Here is a 19,572-nt window from a genome sequence, read left to right on the forward strand (position 1 = left end):
TGGTACTTTATCCACATTAATTCATTAAGTTCAAGTTATTATTTTGACCAACGTTGAAGGGGGGGATGCAAGGTAATTTAAGGGAAGGGGGAGAATTGTAATTAAAGTAAAGGGGGAGATGTGATGTATATGTAAATGCCAGTGCCCCTTTAATATAAAGGGCTGTGCCTCGTGTTATAGTAGTGTAAAAATTAACATCTAAACCCCCGACAACGGGTCGGATCTCATACAGGGGACAACAAGAGGTAGGCTGTTTATTTTTACATTAAAAAGGGCTTCTTAAGATCCCTTTATACAAAGTTTAAAGTTGCGAGTAGCTAATTTTGGGCCCATTACATCCCGCAGTATTTTTCTGGGCATTTGAGGGTACAAATCTAGCGCAATGTGAACGTTCTAAACCAGCGCATTCACAGGAACCCACTAGAAAGCTGATTTAAATGGACTTTAATTTACAGCAATTGAACACTAAATTCCTTCCATTTGGCCTAGAAATTAATGTAAGGAATGAGATTTTAAAATCATGTTTTATTGTGGATTATTTGTGAATATTATTTGGACACTTGGGCTATTTAAAAATGTTAATCATTTATTAAGAAATGGATAGATGTTTAGATCTAGTAATTGAAGTTTGAAATTAGCTACAATTGGGTAACTAACTAATTTATGCTTTAATTTCAGGTCATCCAAGTAAGATTGTTTCATATTTGTTTCAGAATGCTTCAATCTATGACAACTGAAATTTTCATTCAGTTCTGTTAATTTTTAAGAAAGTTATGGCCATTTCACTGTCCTCGATCACAGCTTTTTGTTATGTCCATAGAAAATCAATAGGGAACAAGATGCTAATTTCCGAGTATGAAAATGGCCATAACTTTTTAAATACTTGAGATATGAAAGTGAATTAGGTGTCAAATTAAACTTCTTTTTATGCTTTATCTGATGGAATAAATTACAGGCTTGAATTATAAAATCTCAAAATGTTGTAACATTGCTACGTGAAGGGCCCGTTTCCACATCGATCACTCGGTGACAAAGTTACTGCAGCTTTTTACCTTCAGTGCAGCATCATCACCATCAGGGTGTGGAGCTGAAACCACAGCCGCCCAGTTGCTTCTCTCCACAGACGCTGCCCGTCCGTCTGTCCCGCTGCGTCACTCCGGCAGTTGGTGCCGACTTCACATTTAAACATCAACCGCCATCTTGACAGTTCCTCACGGAGCGACGATCTCAGATGGGAGGTGACGTCACGGCGCAGGGTGGGCGCGGCGATTGCACGTCACGGCGCAGGGTGAACCATCGACAGTTGGCGAGACGCGGACGGATTCCCGATGGTGCAGGTCCGTGCGGCGGCCCCGCCCCTTTCACCCCCCCCACTCACCACACACCCCCCCCCCACTCAACCCCCCCTCACCTCCTCACCTCCACTCACCCCCCTCATCCCCCCCTCGCACACACCCCCTCACCTCCTCAACCCCTCAACACTCACACCACCCCACCCTCACCCCCCCTCCCCCCACTCACCCCCTCCCTTCAATCCCCCCCCACTCACCTCCCTCAGACCTTCATCCCCTCCCTCACCCACTCACATGTCCCGCCTCACCCTCCCGCCCCTCACCCTTCGCTCCTCCCTCACCCCCCCCCTCACCCTCCCACACCCACTCACACCCCATCACCACCCGCACCCCCCGCTCACCGCCCTTCACCTCCTGCCCCCCTCACCTCCTCACCCCCCTTCAACCCCACCCCCTCACACACCCCCCACTCGCCCCTCCTACTCACCCCCCCCACTCACACACCCCACTCCCACCCCCCCCACCCCCCCCCACTCGACCCCCCCCACTCACCTCCCCCACACCCCCCCCACACTCACCCGCCCCCACTCACACCCCCCACTCACCTCTCCTCACCTCCCCCCCCCCCCTCCCCACGCGCCCCCCTCCCCTCCCACACCCTCCTCACCACCTGCACCCCGTCATACCACGCACCACCCCTCACCCCCACACCCACTCACCCACCCCCCGCTCACATACTCACCCCTACTCACCCGCCCCTCACCCACTCCCCCCTCACCTCCTCACCTGCCTCACACACACCTCCTCATCCCCCTCACACACCCCCCACTCACCTCCTCACCTCCACTCACCCCCCTCATCCCCCCCTCGCACACCCCCTCACCTCCTCAACCCCCTCACACACCTCCCCTCAACCCCCTCACACTCACGCACCACCCTCACCCCCCTCCCCCCCACTCACCCCCCCACTCACCTCCCTCAGACCTTCATCCCCTCCCTCACCCACCACACACGTCCCGCCTCACCCTCCCGCCTTTCACCCTTCGCTCCTCCCTCAGCCCCCCCACCCACTCACACCCCCTCCTCCCTCACCCATTCATCACCACCCCGCACCCCCCCCCGCTCACCGCCCTTTCACCTCCTGCCCCCTCACCTCCTCACCCCCCTTCAACCCCCCCCCCTCACCCCCCTCACACACACCCCCACTCACCTCCTCACCTCCATTCACCCCCCTCACACATCCCCCCCACTTACCCCCCCACTCACCCACACTCCCCACTCACTCCGCCCACTCACCCCCCCACTCACCCCCCCGCACACCCCCACCCCCACCCATTCACCCCCCCCACACACCCCCCCTCCACTTACCTCCCCCACGCACCCTCCCACACACTCACCCCCCCCACCCCACTCACCCCCCGTCACCCCCCCCTCACACCCCCCCCTCCACTTACCCCCCCCACTAACGCCCCACACTCCCCCCCCCACTCACCCACACACCCCCCACCCCACCTCACCCCTCCGTCACCCCCCATCCACTCACCTCCCCCACTCACCCCTTCAGCCCTTCATCCCCTCGCTCTCCCCCTCTCACCCCCCTCCCTCACACCTCCCCCTCCTCTCCCTCACCCCCTCACCCCACCTGCACCCCCCTTCACCCATCATTCCCTCACCCCAATCCACCCACCTCTCTCACCCACCTCACCCCCCACCCGCACCCCCCCCCACCCTCTCACCCCCCCCCCCTCCCACACCCTCCTCACCACCTGCACCCCGTCACCCCCCCACACCACCCCTCACCCCCCGCTCACATACTCCCCCCCCCCACTCACCGCCCCTCACCCACTCACCTCGTCACCCCCCTCTCACCCCCCTCACACCCCCCCTCCACTTCCCTCACCCCCTCACACAGTTCCTCAACCCCCTCCACACACCCCCCCCCTCACACACACCCTCACACACACCCCCCCTCACACATCCCCCCTCACCTCCTCATCCCCTCACACACACCCACTCACCCCGCCACACACCCCAACTTACCCCACTGCCCACACCCCCCCCCCCCTACTCACACCACCCACCACCCATACCCCCACCCCACTCACCACCCACTCACCCCCCCCACACCCCCCCCAGTCCTCCCCCACCCCACCCCCACTGCCCCCACTCCCCCCCCCCCCCCACACCCCCCCCCCACCCCCCCCACACCCCCCTCCACTCACCCCCCCCATTCACCCCCCCCCACACCTACTCCCTTCAGCCCTTCATCCTCTCCATCACCCCCCCCTCACCCACTCAGCCCAGCTCCTCACCTCACTCTCCCTCCCCTCACCCCTCCCTCATCCCTCACCCCTCCCTCAACCCCCTTCATCACCCCCTCCTCCCCCCCTCCCCTCTCACCCCCCCTCACCCACTGACCCCCCCTCACCACCTGCATCCCCCTCACCTACTCATTCCCTCACCCCTCCCCCATCCCCCCAACCCCTCACACCCACCTAACCACCTGCACCCCGTCACCACATGCACCACCCCACACCCACTCACAGCCCCTCACCCACTCACCCCCTCACCTCCTCACTGGATGTTTTCAAGAGAGAGTTAGATTTATCTGTGGGCTAATGGAGTCAAGGGATATGGGGGGAAAAGCAGGAACGGCACTGATTCTGGATGATCAGCCATGATCATATTGACTGGCAGTGCTGGCTCAAAGAGCCAAATTTTGCCTATCCACATTCCCCACAGACGCTGCCCGACCTGCTGAGTTACTCCAGCCCTGTGTGACCTTCTTCCCATGATGCATGCCGTCCCCCAACGCCAATCACCAGCGGGGCGGTGCCGTCAGTCCGCCTCGGATTGGAGGTGATGTCAGGGCGCCGGTCGTGTGCGTGGCAGACGTCACGGTGCAGGGTGGGGGTACAACACGGTGCAGGGTGGGGGTACGTCACGGTGCAGGGTGGGGGTACGTCACGGTGCAGGGTGGGGGTACGTCACGGTGCAGGGTGGGGGTACAACACGGTGCAGGTGGGGGGCACGTCACGGTGCAGGGTGGGGGCACGTCACGGTGCAGGGGTGGGGTACAACACGGTGCAGGGTGGGGGTACAACACGGCGCAGGGTGGGGGTACGTCACGGTGCAGGGTGGGGGTACAACACGGCGCAGGGCGGGGGTACAACACGGCGCAGGGTGGGGGTACGTCACGGTGCAGGTGTGGGGTACGTCACGGTGCAGGGTGGGGGTACAACACGGTGCAGGGTGGGGGTACAACACGGTGCAGGGTGGGGGTACAACATGGTGCAGGGTGGGGGTACAACACGGTGCAGGGCGGGGGTACAACACGGCGCAGGGTGGGGGTACGTCACGGTGCAGGGTGGGGGTACGTCACGGTGCAGGGTGGGGGGTACGTCACGGTGCAGGGTGGGGGTACGTCACGGTGCAGGGCGGCTGGCTGGCGGACTTGTGGGCGGGGCGGCTCGACGCAGAGCCCGGATGCTCGGCGCCCCCAAGTTGATGCAGCCCCCCCCCCCTTCCCTCACTTGCTATCTCTCCCCCTCCTCTACCCCCCTTACTCCACCCTCTCTCCCCCCTCCCTGCTCCTCCTCCCCTCACTCCCTCATGTCCTCATCCCTCATCTCCTCTTCCTCCCGTGCCTCCTTAACACCTCTGCTTCCACCCACTCCCCCATTCACCACAGCCCCTTCACCCCCGCCTCCCCCCTTCCCCTACTCACATCCCCTGCCTCCCCCTCCCACCCCCTTCAAGCACTAGCAATGTTCACGAGTTAGTAATGTCCTGTTTGCCAGCTTGTTGACCCTCTGTGTTCCCCTCCTGCAGGGTTTAGGAGCCGTTGCTGTGGACGGAGAGACGGGGACGTGAGCGGCCATTGAGGGTGGCCAGGGTGCCAGGTGAGCCCCCCATCTGCTCGGTGTGCGGGCTGAGCTTCGAGGGGCTGAGCTTCGATGGAGGACCACATGACGGGGCACAACAAGGAGAAGCGTTATGATTGCGACGTGTGTGGCAAGGCCTGGCAGTACCCGAGCCAGCTGGAGATCCACCGGCGGGTGCACACAGGAGAACGCCCCTTCGACTGCTCCGACTGCGGCAAGAGCTTCAAGACGGCGATGGTCCTGAAGGCCCACCGGCGGGTGCACACGGGCGAGAAGCCCTATGGCTGCTCCACCTGCGGCAAGAGCTTTGCCCAGTTGTCGGGGCTGCGGCAGCACCGGCGGGTGCACAGCAGTGAGCGGCCCTTCACCTGCTCCGACTGCGGCAAAGGCTTCAAGTCGTCCCGGAACTGAAGATGCACAGGCGCCTGCACACACGGCGAGCGCCCCTACACCTGCAGCGACTGCGGCAAGGGCTTCACCCAGTCCAGCGGCCTGCTGATGCACCAGCACACCCACACCGGCGAGCGCCCCTACACCTGCAACGACTGCGGCAAGGGCTTCACCCACTCCACAAGCCTGCTGGTGCACCAGCGCACCCACACCGGGGAGCGTCCCTACACCTGCAGCCAGTGCGGCAAAGGCTTCACCCGCTCCAACTACCTACTGAAGCACCAGCGCACCCACACCGGCGAGCGCCCTTACACCTGCGCCCATTGCGGCAAGGGCTTCACCTGCTCCAGCAGCCTGCTGGTGCACCAGCGTACCCACACCGGCGAGCGTCCCTTCACCTGCGCCCAGTGCGGCAAGGGCTTCACCCGTTCCGATAGCCTGCTGGAGCACCAACGCACCCACACTGGCGAGCGTCCCTGCACCTGCGCCCAGTGCGGCAAGGGCTTCACCAGCTCCACCAGGCTGCTGTCCCACCAGCGCACCCACACTAATGAGCGCCCCTACACCTGCTCCCAGTGCGGCAAGGGCTGCACCAGCTCCACCAGGCTGTTAGAGCACCAGCGCACCCACACCGGCGAGCGCCCCTTCACCTGCGCCCAATGCGGCAAGGGCTTCACCAGCTCCACCAGACTGCTGTCCCACCAGCGGGTGCATGCCGGCGACCGTCCCTTCCCCAGCCCAATGTGTGGAGAGCGCTTTGTCATAGCCTCCCACTCCCTGTCTCACCAGCGCGTGCACACCAGTGGCCAGCCCTAGGACTGCCTGTACAACGGTGAGGAGTTTGACAGCTCGTGGGGGTTGCAGCAGCACCGGCGGGCCCAAGCCGGCGAGCAGCTGCTCCCTCTGTGTCAAGCGTTTCAAGTGCGCACGGGGGCTGCAGGAGCACAAGCAGATACACACTGGATAGAGACCCTTTGTGTGCGCTGAGTGGGGAAAGGGTTTCACCCGCATGTCCAGCCTGTGGCAGCACCGGCGTACCCTCAGCGGGCAGCGTCCCTTCCCCTGCCCGTCCTGTGGTAAGGTCTTCACCCGCCTTGACCACCAGCTGGAGCATCGGCGAGTCCACACCGGCCAGCGCCCCTTCACCTGCTGCTCTGTGGCAAGGCCTTTGCCCGCTCCTCCAGCCTACTGGCAAACCGCCACGTAGATAGGCGTTGTTTAGGTAGACACAAAATGCTGGAAGGAATGAGTAACGTTTCGGGTTGAAACACTCTTCAGTCTCGACGCGAAACGTCACCCATTCCTACTCTCCAGTTCCGCCTGTCCCACTGAGTTACTGCAGCACTTCATGTTAGAGTCACAGAGTGATACAGTGTGGAAACAGGCCGTCAGCCCAACTGGCCCACACTGACCAACATGTCCCAGCTACACTAGTCCCACCTGCCTGCGTTTGGTCCATATCCCTCCAAACAGACTAAAAAACAGTTTTTACCCCACTGCTATAAAAGCACTAAATGTAGCCGCCAAGGAACGCAGGGGCGATACATACTAAGGAACTGTGGTACACTGTGAAATCGACAGAAGGATGGAGGGTTGGGTGTTTATGCGTGCTATTTTCATGATATTTATTTTAGTTGTTTATCTTTTAATATTTTATCTTGTATGTATCGTTAGCTTTTAGAAATGTTTGAATGGTGCACTGACTGGCTGACATTTTTTAAATTTGTTGTACATGGTTCATGTTACAATGACAATAAAGAAACTATTCTATTCTATTCTAGTCCTATCCATGTACCTATCTAACTGTTCCTTAAATGTTAGAATAGTCCCAGCCTCAACAGCCTCCTCTAGCAGCTTGGTCCATACACCCACCACCCTTTGTGTGAAAAATTTACCTCTCAGATTCCTATTAAATCTTGTCCCCTTCATCTTAAACCTATATCCTCTGGTTCTCAATTTCCCCCACTGGGCAAGAGATTCTGTGCATCTAACTAGATTGTGTTCTATGCAAGATTCCAGCATCAGCAGTTTCTTGTTTCTCCCGCACCTATATCCACCTATCAGTTCTGAAGAAGGGTCTCAATGGGTGAAACGTCACCCATTTGTTTTCTCTGAGATGCTGCCTGTCCCGCTGAGTTACTCCAGCATTTTGTGTCCACCTATCACTTGCCAGGCTTTGTCCAGCCCCCATCTCTCTTTTCCAACATCCTCCCCCCAACCCTCTCCAATCAGTCTGAAGAAGGTTCCTGACTCAAAACATCGTCTGTCCATTCCCTCTAGAGCGGTGGAGGAACTCAGTGGGTCAGGCCGCATCTGTAGAGGGATGGGAATCTAAGGCGACCACTCACATCTCTCCAACTTTCTCCACCCCCAAAGCAGTCTGAAGAAGGGTCCTGACCTAGAATATTACCTGTCCATGTTCTCCAGAAGTGCAAGTTAATCCAGGAGGTTGTGTCTCTTTTTGTTCCTTGTATCTAGACCAGGCGTGCATTTCACCGTACACTTGCGCTCAGTCCACCAAGGCCTGCTGGATCTCCCGGTTGCCAACCATTTTAACTCTCCTTCCCACCCACACTGGTCTTTCTGTCCTGGGCCTCCTCCATTGCCAGAGTGAGGTGACACGCAAACTGGAGGAACAGCACCTCATAGCTTACAGCCCAATGACATGAACATTGAATTCTCCCCCCACCCCCCTCCTAATCAAGTCCAGGAGTCTGTCCCGACCCCATCTCGTCACTGCTTCCCATCCCCCGGCCATTCCCCCTCAACTCGGAACGGTGAGATCTCGCTCTCCGCCAATGGACGTCCGCAAGTCTCCGGCTGCGGTAAACAAGGGGTTTTGCTCGTTAAACCGCTGGAGTCAATTTGTAATCCAATGAAATAAATGTCTTTTTTTAAGCAATATAAACAAATGTAGATTGGCCCCCAAATAATTTGTGTCAACCGGGTGGCTCCACCAGCACTGGCTGCCTCGCCAACAGTCTGTCTGTCCCTTCTACTGGTTTATTATTTTAAGTTTGTTTTAAAAATATGTTTTAGTGTTTTTTGGTTTGTTTTATGTGGGGAGTGGGGGGGGAGGGTAATTGGGGGAAACATTTTTTCAGTCACTTATCTCGACGGAGTTGCGATTATTTATCTCCGTCCTTCCCTGCGGCCTAACAATGTGGAGCGGTGCAACCTTTCCTGAAGACAGGCCCAGCACTTCAAGCCACAGGCACGACGCAGACATACCATCGCGTAGCCTGTGATCCTTTGCCGAGGATCGCCTGTGAAGAGCTCGGACCGCGGGGCCTGTGGACTTTAACACCGTGAAGCCCTCGGTCTACAGTAAGAAGAGGCTGACTCGGGAGTTCCAATCCGTACCAATGCCGGAGTTTCCATCATCCCAATGCGACAGTTTCAGACATCGGACCATCAGCAGCGGCAACTGTGGGGGGGGTCAACAGCCCCGACCACGGGAGAACAAACGAGGAAGATGATTGAACTTGCACACCCTCGTGCCCCCCTCCAACACACTCGCTCCGTCTCACACACTCCCTCTCTCGCTTACTGTCTCTCTCACACACAACCTTGACACCCCTTCCCTCCGGTGCCTCTCCCAGGCAGAAATAAATAACCCCCCTCCCCAGATCTCCTCTGTCGCTCACCCACACCCCCTCTCTCTCACACGCACATACACTCCCTCTCTCTCTTGTTCTCTCTCTCACACACACACACACTCTCTCCCTCTCACACACACACACTCTCTCTCTCCCTCTCACACACACACTCCCTCTCTCTCTCACACACACACACACTCCCTCTCTCTCTCTTGTTCTCTCTCTCACACACACACATCCACTCTCTATCCCTCTCACGTGCACACACTCCCGCTCTCTTGTTCTCTCTCTCACACACACTCCCTCTCTTGTCCTCACACACACACTCCCTATCACATGCATCCATTCTCTTGCTGGCTCTCACACAACCTCGCTCTTGCTGTCGTGCACACACCCTCCCTCTCTCTCGCTCTCTCACACATTCTCTCTCTCACACACACTCCTCTCGCTCACACTAACTCTCCCCTCTCTCTCTTGCTCTCAGACACGCTCTTTCTCTCAAACATGCTATTTTCTTACCTTTCATCTTTAGTGGGGAACCTGAAGAAAGACGGCTATAAAGATGACTATAGCAGAACAGCTCGCTACGCTGGTAGATGTGGGCGCCATGACAGAAGCCCATTCAAAATACCCCCTCATATATATGATTCCTAAAATGGCGAAAAAGAATTTACCCATGAGCCCATGACCGTACTACAGCTTTATCATCGAGTGGTCTATCTTGCTCCTCTAGTATCTTTTGTCTGAACTGCCCATTTCATTTTAGTTCACAGACGGATGCCCATTCTGGAAGCAAGATGGAAGTCATTTGAAAACAAAATGTAGTTAGTTGTTCTTCCGGGGCGAACTTTGACAACTGTGCTCTTCGGAATTCTTCAGAATTCATGTTGAACTATCAATAATGAAAGAAAATGCCAACCATCTCCAGGAATTATTAGAAATTATTCTCACCTTCATGTATATCTGTAGCCGTAGGGCAGTCGCACACTTCCCCACTACTTCAAAGAAAGTTCCTGCACTTGGCAATATCGTTTGGCCGCTTTTGTGTTTTATTTGTTTCATGGATGTGAATAGATTAGGAAATGTTTAGCGGCAATATTGTTTGATGTTTGCCACCCGGGTGCATCACCCTATGTGGGGGGCCGGGGGTGAATCACCCTGGTGTGGGGGTCAGGGGAGGGGGTTAATCACCCTGGTAGGTGTGTTATGGTGCCAGTGCCGGTGCAGTCAGTGACTAGGTGGGTGGAGGGACCAGACTGTCCCCAACTCTGCTGCAGCTGACGGGGATGTTGCCGGGTTTTCGTCTGTGTGTCCGCTGCCCGAGGCCGAGGCCCCGCTCCACCCGGCCCCGCGTGTGTGCCTGCTGCCGACCCACAGCCCGTGATAGTGCGGCAGTAGCCAGCTTGGGGGAGTAAGGGGAATGGAACATTGCCAGCTTGGGGGGTAACGGATGGAGGTAGGCAGCCTGGGGAGCAAGGGGAATGGGACATTGCCAGCTTGGGGGGAGAAAGGGAAGGGAGGTAGCCAGCTTTGGGGAGTAAATGGAGGGAGGTTGCAAGCTTCGAGGGGAGTAAGGGATGGGAGGTAGCCAGCTTGGGGCAGTAAGGGACAGGCGGAACTGACAACCCCGCGACACCATTGCTGCCTCAAGGAGCAGCACCAACACTCACCGTCTTCCTGAGCGATCTCGGGCCTGGACCGCCGAGGATGTCGCTGTCGTCGACCTCCCCGCGTGGCCCACCTAAGTTACGTTGCCGCTGACCTTCACCGACTCATCGACACCGCTACCCTCGCTGCCTCGCCGAAACCGCCGACCCTCGCTGCCTTCCTGTTTATCTACTGACTGGCATTTCCGACCCTTTGCCCGTGTGCCATTCCACTCGCCGCGGGCCTCGACCAGCGACTCTGCCAGCCCTGGCCACTCCACCACCCACCAGTGGGCCGCAGCTGTCACCTTACCAGAGTCCTCTGCTAAGCACCAGGCCTGGAGTCTCCACGCAGCAGACTCTCACACCACGTGTCTGACTGCGCTGGGACCTAATGCTCCCCCTCCTCCCACAGGGAACCTCAATAAACAATAGGTGCAGGAGTAGGCCATTTGGCCCTTCGAGCCAGCACCGCCATTCAATGTCATCATGGCTGATTATCCACAATCAGTACCCAGTTCCTGCCTTCTCCCCATATCCCCTGACTACGCTATCTTTAAGTGCCCTAACTAACTCTCTCTTGAAAGTATCCAGAGAACCGGCATCCATCAACCTCTGAGGCAGAGATTAACGCACACTCACAACTCACTGTATGAGAAAAAGTGTTTCCTCATCTCCATTCTAAATGGCTTACCCCTTATGCTTAAACTGTGGTCCCTGGTTCTGGGCTTCCCCCACAAGTTTCCTGCCTCTAGTGTGTCCAAACCCTAAATAATCTTACATGTTTCAATAAGATACCCTCTCATCCTTCTAAATTCCAGAGTGTACAAGCCCAACTGCTCCATTCTCTCAGCAGATGACAGTCCCGCCATCCCGGGAATTAACCTTGTAAACCTACGCTGCACTCCCTCAATAGCAAGAATGTCCATCCTCCAATTTGGAGACCAAAACTGCACAGAATACTCTCAGTGTGGTCTCACTGGGGCTCTGTACAACCGCAGGGCTGTTTTGCTCCTTTACTCAACTCCTCCTGTTATGAAGGCCAACGTGCCATTCGCTTTCTTTGCCTGCTGTACCTGCATGCTTACTTTCTGACTGATGACTCACGACTGATGAACAAAGACCCCCAGATCCCTTTGCACTACCCCTTTTCCCAATTTCCCACCATTCAGATAATAATCTGCCTTGTGTTTAAGAAGGAACTGCAGATGCTGGAAATCGAAGGCTGACAAAAATGCTGGAGAAACTCAGGGGGTGCAGCAGCATCTATGGAGCGAAAGAAATAGGCAACGTTTTGGGCCGAAACCCTTCTGCCTTCCTGTTTTTGCTACCAAAGTAGTTAACCTCACATTTATCCACATTAATTTCCATCTGCCATTCATCTGCCCACTCACCCAACCTGCTCAAGTCACCCTGTATTCTCATAGCATCCTCCTCACAGTTCACACTGCCACCCAGCTTTGTGTCATCTGCAAATTTGCTAATGTTACTTGTAATAGAAACATAGAAACATAGAAATTAGGTGCAGGAGTAGGCCATTCGGCCCTTCGAGCCTGCACCGCCATTCAATATGATCATGGCTGATCATCCAACTCAGTATCCCGTACCTGCCTTCTCTCCATACCCCCTGATCCCCTTAGCCACAAGGGCTACATCTAACTCCCTCTTAAATATAGCCAATGAACTGGCCTCAACTACCCTCTGTGGCAGAGAGTTCCAGAGATTCACCACTCTCTGTGTGAAAAAAGTTCTTCTCATCTCGGTTTTAAAGGATTTCCCCCTTATCCTTAAGCTGTGACCCCTTGTCCTGGACTTCCCCAACATCGGGAATAATCTTTCTGCATCTAGCCTGTCCAACCCCTTAAGAATTTTGTAAGTTTCTATAAGATCCCCTCTCAAACTCCTAAATTCTAGAGAGTATAAACCAAGTCTATCCAGTCTTTCTTCATAAGACAGTCCTGACATCCCAGGAATCAGTCTGGTGAACCTTCTCTGCACTCCCTCTATGGCAATAATGTCCTTCCTCAGATTTGGAGACCTAAACTGTACGCAATACTCCAGGTGTGGTCTCACCAACACCCTGTACAACTGCAGTAGAACCTCCCTGCTCCTATACTCAAATCCTTTTGCTATGAAAGCTAACATACCATTTCGCTTTCTTTACTGCCTGCTGCACCTGCATGCCTACCTTCAATGACTGGTGTACCATGACCCAGGTCTCGCTGCATCTCCCCCTTTCCCAATCGGCCACCATTTAGATAATAGTCTGCTTTCCCCGTTTTTTTGCCACCAAAATGGATAACCTCACATTTATCCACATTATACTGCATCTGCCAAACATTTGCCCATTCACCCAGCCTATCCAAGTCACCTTGCAGTCTCCTAGCGTCCTCCTCACAGCTAACACTGCCCCCCAGCTTAAGTGTCATCCGCAAACTTGGAGATATTGCCTTCAATTCCCTCATCCAGATCATTAATATATATTGTAAATAGCTGTGGTCCCAGCACTGAGCCTTGCGGTACCCCACTAGTCACTGCCTGCCATTCTGAAAAGGACTCGTTTACTCCTACTCTTTGCTTCCTGTTTGCCAGCCAGTTCTCTATCCACATCAATACTGAACCCCCAATGCCTTGTGCTTTAAGTTTGTATACTAATCTCTTATGTGGGACCTTGTCAAAAGCCTTCTGGAAGTCCAGATACACCACATCCACTGGTTCTCCCCTATCCATTTCGTTGTCTCTGTACTGTACACTGACAATGACAATTAAAATTGAATCTGAATCTGAATCCACGCTACTAGTTACATCCTCGAAAAATTCTATAAGATTCGTCAAACATGATTTACCTTTTGTAAATCCATGCTGACTTTGTCCAATGATTTCACCACTTTCCAAATGTGCTGCTATCCCATCTTTAATAACTGACTCTAGCAGTTTCCCCACTACCGATGTTAGACTAACTGGTCTGTAATTCCCCATTTTCTCTCTCCCTCCATTCTTAATCCCTTCATCTAAATTATTAGTGTATATTGTAAATAGCTGCGTTCCCAGCACCGAGCCTTGCGGTACCACACGAGTCACTTCCTGACATTCTGAAAGGGACCCGTTAATAGACATTAGATAATAGATAATAGGTGCAGGAGCAGGCCATTCGGCCCTTCGAGCCAGCACCGCCATTCAATGTGATCATGGCTGATCATCCCCAATCAGTACCCCGTTCCTGCGTTTTCCCCATATCCCCTGACTCCACTATTTTTAAGAGCCCTATCTAGCTCTGTCTTGAAAGCATCCAGAGAACCTGCCTCCAACCCCCTCTGAGGCAGAGAATTCCACACTCACCACTCTCTGTGAGAAAAAGTGTCCCCTCATCCTAATCCCTACAACATGTGTTTCCTGTCTGCCAACCAATTGGTTGGCAGACATCCCTCATCACTGGGTCTTCAAAGTCAAAAAGTCAAAAGTCAAAGGATCTTTTATTGTCATTCAGACCTTTCGGTCTGAACGAAATTTCGTTGCCTTGCCGACATACATATAATAAAAATAACAAAAACACACAATAAACTCAAATTTAACATCCACCTCAGTGAGTTCACCAAGCACCCACTCACTGTGAGGGAAGGCAAAAGTCTTAAAGTCTTTGTCTCTTCCTTCCTTGTTCTCCCTCTGCGCTGAGTCGATCCAGGCCTCCGATGTTGGAACGGGCCGGTTCAAACTCCGCGAACGGGCCGGTTTCCGCGGCCCGGGGTGGTCGAAGCTGCCGAAGATGCCGCCCTCCAGTCCAGCGGACCAAGCTGCTGTTGCGGGAGCTCCGGAAAAACAGGTCACCAACCTGTGACCTGCGAGCTCACGACGATATCGTCCACTGGGCCCGCGGCCAAGCCTCCGAAGTCGGGTCACCGCCGCTGGAACGCCGGAACGCCGCCACAGCTCCAAGTCAGGCCGCTGCCGGAACACCGCCAGAGCTCTGAGTCGGGCCCGAGGCCACCAGCTCCGCCATTAGGCCTCAGCACAGACGGAGACAGGGGACACAACAAGAAAAAGTCGCCATCCCCCGAAGGAAGAGACTAAAACCGTGTTTCTCCCATCTCTCCCCCCCCCACACATACACAACCTAATAAACTAAATTTAACTAAGTTTAACTAAAGCAGACAAAAAAAAACAAAAAAGAAAAAACAGACGGACTGCAGGCGAGCCGCAGCTGCCAGGCAGTACCACCGCTTCCGGATCACTTCCCCTTCCTCCTTGAACCAGGTGACCCCAGGTATTCCCCACTCACACCATCAGTCTGAAGAAGGGTCCCCCCTCTAATTGGTACAGACGTTTGCATTTTCAGCTTGAAATTGTGCGATCTGGTGCATACTGTAGCGAGTCTTTTAACTTACACTTGAATGCAATATATATGCTTTAAATTGGATTATCTATGAATAAGGTTAGACTAAATTACATTCCTAATTACATTCCACAGTAGAGCCAGGCTCTGATCAACAGGTGCAGCACATGAATGATCTTAGTATATTCATGTATGGAAATCAGATTATAATCAAACACTTGGCCCATGTGAACCAACCTGTGTCTCACTGCACACCTGGTACTACTCCTGACCCTAACTCCAGTTGCATACCTTCTCTCATTCCCGACCCTGAGTCCAGCCTTACACCTGGCCCTCTATTCTACCCTGATCATAGCTGCTAACCTGCTTAGGTTCCCTGTGCTGAACACTTCCATTGCCCCAGCTTTGACTGCACACCTAATACTATTCCAGAAATTGACTCTGGATGCACAGTTGGCCTTGATCCTAGCCCCTCTGCACTGACAATATATCTGGTCCACATATGAAGCCCCATATCCGACCCCCTGGACTTAACCTATTACGTTCAAGTCTTATCTAATGCGGTAATATTTTATGGGGCACTTCACAGACCAAATTATGTATAACAAAATTTGCTACATCCATTGCTTCCTTGTTATCTAACATGCTAGTTACTGTGTCAAAGAAGTCATCCATTGGTTGAACACAATTTCTCATCCATAAAATTATACTCACTCAGCTGTATAAGTATTCTGTTACCATTTCTTTCAATTTCCTAACAAACTAGCCTGAAGTCATTTTCACCACCAATATTTTCAGTATTTTGCTGTCTTCCTCTCAGCTGGGACCTTTCCGAAATGCAAAGTCCAATAACTATATATTTAAGCCATATTATTCTATTAAATGTGATCTTGAGAGATCATCATATTTTCTGTGGTATTCATAACACAACAATGATAAGATCTTTTATTTGATAGCACCTACCAACATGCATACATTATTATATTACAGTTAATATGTACCGAGGGCAAATTTTTGTTCCAATGCCCCCCATTCTCATTTACTTTTACAATGAAGTGATTGAAATCCAAGTGAAGTTTAAATGGCATCAGAAAAATAAAACCTCCGCAATGGATGATATTCATTACGTGATTGGTTGAAGTCAGTATCAACACAATTACTATATTAAACTCTGAATCTTCAGGTGTCTAGGTTAAAGCTAAAACTAAAGACAAATAATAACCTCCCCACACATTCCCCTGCAAGTATCTCTGTCGCTCCTTTAAAATATGCCCCTTCTTTGAACAAGCTGTTAAATATCGCATCTAAATCCGTTCCCATCTGATTACACTCCTTGAGGATATTCATCTACATGTTCAATTGATAAAACAATGAGTTTGGGGACATTTCTATCCAACCTGTCAAAGGAATTTGGGGGGCGGGGGTTAGAAATAGTCAGTGAGGTAAACAAACATATTAGTTGAGTGGCAAATGACAATAGTGCTACCTTCCCAATATTTAACTGAAGGAAATAATAGGTTATCAGGGCTGTATGTTGTGACACACAGCCTGACACCTTGCATGTCATTTTAATATTACACTTATAGAAACATAGAAATTAGGTGCAGGAGTAGGCCATTCGGCCCTTCGAGCCTGCACCGCCATTCAATATGATCATGGCTGATCATCCAACTCAGTATCCCGTACCTGCCTTCTCTCCATACCCTCCGATCCCCTTAGCCACAAGGGCCACATCTAACTCCCTCTTAAATATAGCCAATGAACTGGCCTCGACTACCCTCTGTGGCAGAGAGTTCCAGAGATTCACCACTCTCTGTGTGAAAAAAGTTCTTCTCATCTCGGTTTTAAAGGATTTCCCCCTTATCCTTAAGCTGTGACCCCTTGTCCTGGACTTCCCCAACATCGGAGCATCTAGCCTGTAGCCCAACCCCTTAAGAATTTTGTAAGTTTCTATAAGATCCCCTCTCAATCTCCTAAATTCTAGAGAGTATAAACCAAGTCTATCCAGTTTTTCTTCATAAGACAGTCCTGACATCCCAGGAATCAGTCTGGTGAACCTTCTCTGCACTCCCTCTATGGCAATAATGTCCTTCCTCAGATTTGGAGACCAAAACTGTACGCAATACTCCAGGTGTGGTCTCACCAAGACCCTGTACAACTGCAGTAGAACCTCCCTGCTCCTATACTCAAATCCTATTGCTATGAAAGCTACCATACCATTCGCTTTCTTTACTGCCTGCTGCACCTGCATGCCTACTTTCAATGACTGGTGAAGAAATGACCATGACACCCAGGTCTCGCTGCATCTCCCCTTTTCCTAGTCGGCCACCATTATCCCATCCCCCTGGATATCCCAGATTAATAACAAGGTTTTGTCAACTAATTACAAATCAGGCTAATTACAAATCAATCACATTAGCCAATTCCGAAAGCTGAAGCGTTGAGCATTGGGATCCAGACATTACGGACAACTGGCCTCAGTTCCCCGCTCACATCTGGCAGTGTTCTCCGTCTGAACCAGGGGCCGCGGAGCGTTTTTGAAAGTGGGGAGGCTGAGCAATCACTGATCACTGACCTTGGGGGTAACCGGCGAGGGAGTGGAGCAACCGAGTGGGGAGAGGGTGTGAGAGAGGGCTGTCCCCCCTCCCACGGTAGGGACTTTTTGAAATGTTATGTATTAAAATCATGTTTTAGTGCCTTGTAGAAGTATGATTTCAATGTTTTTTGTTTGAAGTATTTTTAAGAGTAATTTTTTAAGGGGAATGTTTTCTACACAAAGGGTGGTGGGTGTATGGAACAAGATTTAAGAAACAGTAAGACTGATACATGGATAGGACAGTTTTGGAGGTATGCACCAAAAGCAGGTAGTGTAGCTGGGACATGTTGGTGGGTGTGGGCAAGTTACGCCGAAGGGCCTGTTTTCACACTGAATCACTCTATGACTACATACTTCCAACATGCATCAATGCTTCAAAATCAAGTGGTTGAGTATTATTGCCATATATTCATGCGTAGAAACATAGAAAATAGGTGCAGGAATAGGCCATTCGGCCCTTCAAGCCAGCACTGCCATTCAATTTGATTATTGGGGGGGATGGGAGGAGACATCTCCCATCCCCCCCGCCCTCGGGCTCCTCCTCCTCCCTTTTTCCTTCCTCCTCCCCCCCCCCCCCCCCCCCCCCCCCCACCCCCACCCCCCATCAGTCTGAAGAAGGGTTTCGGCCCGAAACGTCGCCTATTTCCTTCGCTCCATAGATGCTGCTGCACCATCTAAAATCAGTACCTCTTTCCTTTTTCCCCCCCATATCCCTTGATTTTGTTAGCCCCAAGAACTAAATGTAACTCTCTTGAAAACATCCAGTGAATTGGCCTGCATTGCCTTCATAGAAAATAGGTGCAGGACTAGGCCATTCAGCCCTTCGAGCCTGCACCGCCATTTGATATGATCATGGCTGATCATCCAACTCAGTACCCTATCCCTGCCTTCTCTCCATACCCCTGATCCCTTTAGCCACAAGGTCCACATCTAACTCCCTCTTAAATATAGCCAATGAACTGGCCTCAACTACCTTCTGTGGCAGAGAATTCCACAGATTCACCACTCTCTGTGTAAAAAATGATTTTCTCATCTCGGTCCTAAAAGACTTCCCTCTTATACTTAAACTGTGACCCCTAGTTCTGTGGCAGAGGATTCCACAGAATCACAGATCTCGACGAGAAGAAAGTTTGTCCTCATCTCAGTCCCAACTGGCCTACCCTTTATTCTTAAACTGTGACCCCTGGTTCTGAACTCCCCCAACATCAGGAACATGTTTCCAGCAGTTACAATAAGTGAAAATCTAGCAGGCAAGCAGGATGCTTTCTCTAATCACTCCCATTTGAAGGCCACTATCTTCCACCGTTTCTACCCAGTGCTTGGTACTTACTTCCAACGGCCACTGGTTGTCCTCCAGGATGCACCGAGCCGCAGGTCCATGCTGGTCACCTGTACGAATTTGGCACAGAGACTCTCATGGCAGCGGCACAACGCCTCCGATGGCCCAGGACACTTGCACTGAGGCGGCTCCATGGCCGGAGCAGCAGTGAGCGACTCGCCAGCCCGGCAAACACTCGCCAGCCCCGGCTCCCCGTCCACAACTGTCACCGCCGCTGCTTCTTAGAATAAAGGGGAGGCCATTTAAGACTGAGGTGAGAATTTTTCTTTTCACCCAGAGAGTTGTGAATTTGTGGAATTCACTGCCACAGAGGGCAGTGGAGGCCAAGTCACTGGAAGGATTTAAGAGAGAGTTAGATAGAGCTCTAGGGGCTAGTGGAACCAAGGGATATGGGGAGAAGGCAGGCATGGGTTCTTGATTGGGGACGATCAGCCATGATCGCAATGAATGGCGGTGCTGGCTCGAAGGGCCGAATGGCCTCCTCCTGCACCTATTG

The 19,572-nt window shown here is 52.8% G+C and overlaps 1 pseudogene; it reads left to right on the forward strand.

Moving 5' to 3' along the window:
- Positions 1 to 1,312: 1,312 nt before the first annotated feature.
- Positions 1,313 to 7,359, forward strand: LOC129715223 (gastrula zinc finger protein XlCGF8.2DB-like; annotated as a pseudogene).
- Positions 7,360 to 19,572: the final 12,213 nt, after the last annotated feature.

This window comes from Leucoraja erinacea, unplaced genomic scaffold, assembly GCF_028641065.1.
Source record: "Leucoraja erinacea ecotype New England unplaced genomic scaffold, Leri_hhj_1 Leri_1060S, whole genome shotgun sequence".
Lineage (NCBI taxonomy): Eukaryota > Metazoa > Chordata > Chondrichthyes > Rajiformes > Rajidae > Leucoraja > Leucoraja erinaceus.